A 7,056-nucleotide genomic window follows, 5' to 3' on the forward strand; every position below is an offset into this window, starting at 1 on the left:
AGTCACAGAGAATATCAAATATCTTCCCTCTCCTATAAATAGCACTTCCCATTCTAACATAAATCTATGGGCAATACACAATGATAACCATCTGTGTGTCTTTGGTTCTCTAATGCTCCATATGAACCATTTCCCTGACTCTCCATTCCGAGGTGCCTGTCCCTTTAAAAGGCGGACCAGCAGGCAGAAGCAGACACTTACTGTAGCACAAGCAGAGCTGTGGCTGCTTGTCTTTACAATGACTCCAGAGTCCTGCATAGGTCCCCTCCAAAGCTCACACAATATACAACTAGGCACAGAGAGAGAGAGAGAGTCGGAGCTCCCCTGTGAACAAGCACCTCTACACGGCTGCATGACTTGCTCTTTTATATCTCCCCATTCTGGTTGAAAGCCAAACAGATGCTGTATATGTAGCCCTCTAGGGGCATTAGAATGACAGAGATGGTGAGCGCATGAGTGGAAAATAGGGTAGAAAATACTATGCCACAAGTCGAGCACAAAAGAGAAGCAACACCCCCCCAAAGGAAAAGCTTACCAGTCTTTCCACAGCCACTGCTTGCAAAGCATTGCCAAGGCTTCCTCCTGTCTATGGGCTGTATACGTGTACCTAGGAACTCCTTTTCCTGAATCTCTCCTTTATGCAGGTCTATTTGGGAGACCCAGTTATTAGTTTGATCCAGCCCTATTCTCCTCAAGGCTCTGTGTCGCCTCGCTTAGCCTCTGCAACAGACCAACGATAAAGGAAGTCCCCCTCTGTTGAAGCTCACATAAAGTCCTGCGTGCAAAGCTGCTCCAACGTGTGTTATGCAAGGCCACCAGACTGCCAGCTCTCTCTCCCTCTCTCTCTCTCTCTCTCTCTCTCTCTCTCTCTCTCTCTCTCTCTCTCTCACTCCCTCCCTCTCTTTCTTTCCCTCCCCTCTTTCCCTCCCAGTACTCTACTGACACAGCTCCTCCCCCAGCCAGCCTCATCAGCCGCATCAGGTATTCATTCAAAAAAAACACACTCTACTTGGCTGTGCGCCCAGACTACGCTCACACGGACCGAGAGAGAGGGGAGGGAGGGAGAAGGAGGGACAGAGGAAGGGACAGAGGTAGGGAGGGAGTGGGTTGAAAAGAGACCTGGGGATTCAGTGAGGGTTTACTCAGACAGACACATACATGTAAGCGTACAGACAGACACACACAGGAACACACTGACACACATACTGTACAGACACACACACACACACACACACATACATAGTGACATAGATACGCAGAAACACACACACACACACACACACACACACACACACAGAAAGGATTAAATTGTCCAGAAATAGCATGGTTTTTATGCACCACTCTGATTTTTCCCATATTAGATTAGCATTTTTGTCTACAGAGAGAAAAACAATCCCCCTTTTTTTCATCTGGTATGAAAGTTCTCCCATTATGACAGCAGGAGCATCTCAGCAACAGCTTCATAATCAGTACAATTTGACCTAGAATAACCTGCTCCCTCACTCCGTGCACCCCCAGGCCTCCCCAGCTCTACCCCAGGGATATATCATCATGAGCAGGCAGAGCAAGCCTGATAAACATCCCTGCTCTGCTCAGAAGCCTGGCTGGCACTGGGGCCCTGCTCACACCCTGGCCTCCTTATCCACAGCACCCAGGACCAGCACACAGCCTCCAGACCTGCAACTTTATACTACTCCTGCAAGTACCCAGAGCCCTACACCCAGACATCAACCCTGGGTGAACACTGGGAGTGGCACTTTGAAGTGAACAAAGGGTACAGACTGGAACAGTACTCCAACAGGCTTGCTCAGCAGTGGACACATACTATACATCCATAAAGGCACTGGGACACAGTGTATTTATGGGCATAGGGAAAGGCAGGTAATATACATACAAGTATAGAGATACAGACAGACACTGTTTGACTCATACAGGAGACACATACACACATAGATAATTGCATGCACGTGCGCACACACACACACACACACACACACACACACACACACACACACACACACTGAATCATACTGTTGCTGAAAGATTGAATCATACTGTTGATGAGTGATGAGTTTCCCCAGCTCTGGAACATAAGAAAACCATTAGCTGTGTGTAACCTGTCATGCGGGTGTAGCTCCACCGTGCCACCGTGAGTCATTCCTCCTGTGGGGAAGTGCCATAGCAATGCTCTGCTCTGGGTCTACTGGATCCCTCCAGGACAATGGAACGCACACAACCTCTACTCCAGTCACTGCATGACTAGGAAACATCCCAGTGTGGAGCCAGCCAGTTGAATGGGATCATCAGTGAGTGTGCTTCGAAATGGCTAAAGACCGTAGCAATAGGGGAATTACCAGATTTAGCTATTCATAAAATGAGTTGCCTTTGTTGAACTGGTAGTTGAACAGCTATTCGTTTTAGCTTGTGTTCTTCTTGGCTGCATTGGCTGACATAGATGTTCAACCCTCGTCCTCCAAATCATCCCTGTGCACTACATCCAAACTACTTTGTCCAACACACGGCAGTCAGTTACAGAAAGATGACTAGAGGTACGAATGACAGAAAATGACAACCAAAACGCTCTGAAATCACTGGGAAGGATAGGGTGAGGTGGGGCAAAGTGGGGAGTTGTTGTTGATGTTCAAGGGCTGGAATAATAGTTACATTCCTATTTCTTTTTTTGTTTGGGGGGGGGGGGTGTAGTGAGTAGTTACAGTAGCTTAGACTTTAAGAATAGATTGCATGCAGACAGAATGTTCAATTTGTCGTTCAATTTGGATGTTGGTTCAACGTTCAATTTGTCAGACAATTTGGATCTTAACAAAACATTTTTGGGAAATGCAGAGTCCCAGGATTATCCCCATAATGAGGGTCAACGGCATGGCAACCTCTGTCAGCTGTAGCTGCATGCAACACTGTACAGTCTTATGTACTGTACACTACAGTATGTATGGTGATCATTGTAGAACCTGAACAGGGATTTCACTGACCTAGTTACATTGATGTGTTTCCTTATTCTGAGCACTACCGGAACTCTACACTGTGCTCCTTACATTCCACAGTGACAAGTGTTACACATAATGAAGAGGAATGTTCTTACAATAGCACACTATAACCAGCTACAATAACAACTTCTATCTGTCTTCATCGTCTCCGCTATGCTGTGGTTGGGTTAAAGCATGGGATGATCAAATTCAGGATAATGGAATGATATTATCTCTAAAAACAGTTGTTTAAAAAATATTTTATAAAAATATGTAATACAATTACTGTAACTATGTGGCAGTGGTGGTGTAGTAGTATTAGTAGTAGTATTATTATTAGTACTAGTATTAGTAGTAGTAGTAGTAGTAGTAGTAGTAGTAGTAGTATTAGTAGTAGTAGTAGTATTAGTAGTAGTAGTTATAGTATTAGTATTAGTAGTAGTAGTAGTAGTAGTAGTAGTAGTATTAGGAGGAGTAGTCGTAGTATTAGTAGTAGTAGTAGTAGTAGTAGTAGTAGTAGTATTAGTAGTAGTAGTAGTTGTAGTATTATTATTATTATTAGTAGTAGTAGTAGTAGTATTAGTAGTATTAGTAGCAGTAGTAGTAGTAGTAGTAGTATTGGTAGTAGTAGTAGTAGTAGTAGTAGTAGTAGTAGTAGTAGTAGTAGTAGTATTGGTAGTAGTAGTAGTAGTAGTAGTAGTAGTAGTAGTAGTAGTAGTAGTATTGGTAGTAGTAGTAGTAGTAGTAGTAGTAGTAGTAGTATTGGTGGTAGTAGTAGTAGTAGTAGTAGTAGTAGTATTGGTAGTAGTAGTAGTAGTAGTAGTAGTAGTAGTAGTAGTATTGGTAGTAGTAGTAGTAGTAGTAGTAGTAGTAGTAGTAGTAGTATTGGTAGTAGTAGTAGTAGTAGTAGTAGTAGTAGTAGTAGTAGTAGTATTGGTAGTAGTAGTAGTAGTAGTAGTAGTAGTAGTATTGGTAGTAGTAGTAGTAGTAGTAGTATTAGTAGTAGTAGTATTGGTAGTAGTAGTAGTAGTAGTAGTAGTAGTATTGGTAGTAGTAGTAGTAGTAGTAGTAGTAGTAGTATTGGTAGTAGTAGTAGTAGTAGCAGTAGTAGTAGTAGTAGTAGTAGTAGACTATGGACTCACAACAAGTATGTCATACCTGCTTCCTCTCCATGCAGCCTTTTACATCAAATCCCTGTCGCTGGCAAACAAACAGTACATTATTTGGCGTGACTGAGCTCTTCTATTCCAGGGCCTTTATAGCCTTGGTCTCTTTCTACATATAGTCACTCTGATGAAGACTTCACTTTTTCCACACTCTCACCTTGCATTCATAGAGAAAACCTAGCTACAGTGGGGTTTTTTGCAGCAGATTATATAATGTGACCTCAAGCATGCTGTGATACACAATGTCAGATTTAAGTTCATTATAAGTACATTTTGAACACAGCTTCACATCACTTTCAGGTGAGCACCCACCTACTCATTCTTCCATTTAGGTTTATAAAAAGGACAAAAGGCTAATGACTACTGCTTGGCTTGTGACACCATGATGGCACTCATTTAACGTATTATTTTGTTACTTCTCTAGGCTCTAGTAGATTTTTTTGGCACCTCAAACTGAGTTTTGAAACTTACCATATGAACATGAAGAAACTGTATCACTGTTGTACACTGTCGTAACCAACTTCTCAAGTTAAGGACAATGAAGGTATGTTGCTCAATGGTTTCCAGTTTCCTCCAAGGGAAATGACTTTGATGGTGTCTTTGGATGCAAAGAATTTATATCTGACTGTCCCTTCACATACATGTAGCCATGTTTACTGAAACCTCCATATATGAACATGCCATCACATGTCTGGCTAACAGTGTTCTTCTCATTGAATACACCTGCTCTATCTACGATACAGCATCCTCTGTCGGTCCAACAGTTCAGCTTCCGTAAACTCAAAGTGTCAAGCAATAGTAGCCACACAAATCAATGCCAAAGCACAGAGAAACCTACACTGCATGTGCTAAATGTCCAGCAAGCAGCCATTCCCTTCTCTAGTCTCCCTGTCTTTCTAGTCTCCTATTCACACTCAAAGTACAAGAACAAAGTGAGGCAACTCTAATACAACACAGTAGACATGTCCAGACATGTAGCACAGAATGAGAAACACATGAGGCAGGGTGACATGCATGGTGTTGGTACATGCAGAGAGAGCTGGTGTATCAGACATGGTTGTCCTAATTGATAACTAGCCCTCAAATCATTCAGGAAAGTGTCATCGTGTTACGATCAAACCCTGTGTACTCATCATAGCAGCATCTTACTGTGCACTGCAGAATGTTACTGTGTTCATCTACTGTGAAGGACTGTTGAAGAGCACTCACTGCAGACATTGTGCCATGCCAAACATCTTGATCCAAAAGGTGTGTATGGAGCAATCCTGTTTAGGTTGGAATTAATTACTTAGTGAGCTGCCCTTGTCAAAAACACAGAATAGCCTACCTGCCGTTAGCTTTCAGTGTACCTACAAATTGACTCGTAGGCTTTTTTTATCAATTGCAAAGGCCTGGTCTTTTAAAATATCATCATGAAACCTGAAGAAAGATATGAAAGTATATATCTATAAAACAAAAAGATTTGCATAAGAGCAAAGCCTATGAGCTTGACCGTTAGGAAACACTATGCATTAATAATAAAGTGATTCAGAATTGGTGTCAGTGGTGAAATTAGGAGCGAGTCACATCAGAGAAGTAGGTAAATAACCCTGACTGGTCTCTGTTGTGGTGCGGTCGGATTCTGGAGGAACAGCGTGCACTCAAGAGTATGTGGGGAGAATGTGAAAGCTCTGGCTGCCATGGTAACAAGGCTGCTCCACAGTCTCCAGTCCCCATTAAGAAAGATAGGTGGCTCTGTGGCTCAGTCTCAATGGTGGTGTAGCATGACATGCTGAAAGAACCCATTGAGAACTGGGGAATTCAGCAGTTAATGAAGACAGCAGGGGCCAACAAATCCACCGGGCAGGTGCCACTGAACCCCACCTCTCAATCTGGGTTTGAATAAAGATTTTGGTTTGAAAAAAAGAAGAAAAAAAAAACATTTTGGGGGCATTATCAGTTTGGACAAAATTGCAGATTCAGTTGGTGGAAAGAATCAAAACCTCAGCTATTAAAGATCAAAGTGACCTTAAATGGGCTGAACTCTCTATTGATAACATTGCCATATTTGTTTTTTCATATAGGGAGTTCGATGTCACAACTGTAACCATTAGGTTTGGCATTTATAAAAAGGTTGTTGTAAGGTCAGTGTGATGCATAATAGATGATGATTGAACATCATGGTTTCAGACACATTGAACCACCGTAATAAATAGTAGTAAATAAACAGACGATAGACACCCTAAAACCTGGACTATATGTCATGACAGATATAAAGACAGTTTTACTCTGTATAAATAGGATATTTTAATGAAGGGAGCTTTACAGCCCAGACTGATGTAGATGTGTGCAGTGATTTCAACCTCAGGAATTGTGTTATGGCTACTGTTCTACAAGGCCTGCAGAGCACAATTCATACAGACATACGTAGTGGCCAGTGGTTGAGGAGAACAGTAAGCGGTCATGGATGGAGCCTTGTTCCACAGTTGTTATAAAACAGATACACAAGATACAGATTCAGTCAGTTTTTCTATTGGTTATGCATGAATTTGACTAAGAGCATCGACAGTATGTCTGGACAATATGCCTGTACTGTACATGTACGTGAGGATAAGGGGCTACATTTCTCCAGAGTGAATGCATTTTTTCCCATGTGTTTGGGAGCCAAGAGTCTCTCCATTCAGCCCAAAATAGAAGGCCACTGCTTACGCACATCATCTCCAGAAAGCAGTTGAAGGAACCGGAAGAGGGGGTGGGACTTGTTCAAAGTGGAGGAATACAACCATTGGAGGTGCTTTGAAGAATTCCTTCTCTTTAATGTGGTGATACAGGCCATTTTTCAAATAATTTTGTCTGTTAGCAAAGTGTAGCAATCCCTTCAGTATCAGTTGATTACTAGCTCTGCTAAGAAATGGACTCAGTGGAGA

At 42.3% G+C, this 7,056-nt stretch overlaps 1 protein-coding gene across 2 annotated transcripts in view; it reads right to left on the reverse strand.

Moving 5' to 3' along the window:
* The window catches only part of LOC310811066 (ataxin-1-like), a 13,442-nt gene extending 8,776 nt beyond the window's left edge, over positions 1-4,666 (reverse strand). The window contains exons 1-2 of one of the 2 annotated variants that reach the window (XM_083679068.1): positions 4,622-4,666; positions 4,143-4,184 (exon numbers count right to left, since the gene is read on the reverse strand). The gene's annotated coding sequence lies outside the window, so the exon portion shown is untranslated. Of the gene's footprint in view, positions 1-535; positions 605-4,142; positions 4,185-4,621 lie in introns of those variants that run through there. The other variant, XM_083679069.1, reaches the window with a different exon arrangement.
* Positions 4,667-7,056: the final 2,390 nt, after the last annotated feature.

This window comes from Argentina silus (assembly GCF_951799395.1).
Source record: "Argentina silus genome assembly, chromosome: 10".
Taxonomy (NCBI): Eukaryota; Metazoa; Chordata; class Actinopteri; order Argentiniformes; family Argentinidae; genus Argentina; species Argentina silus.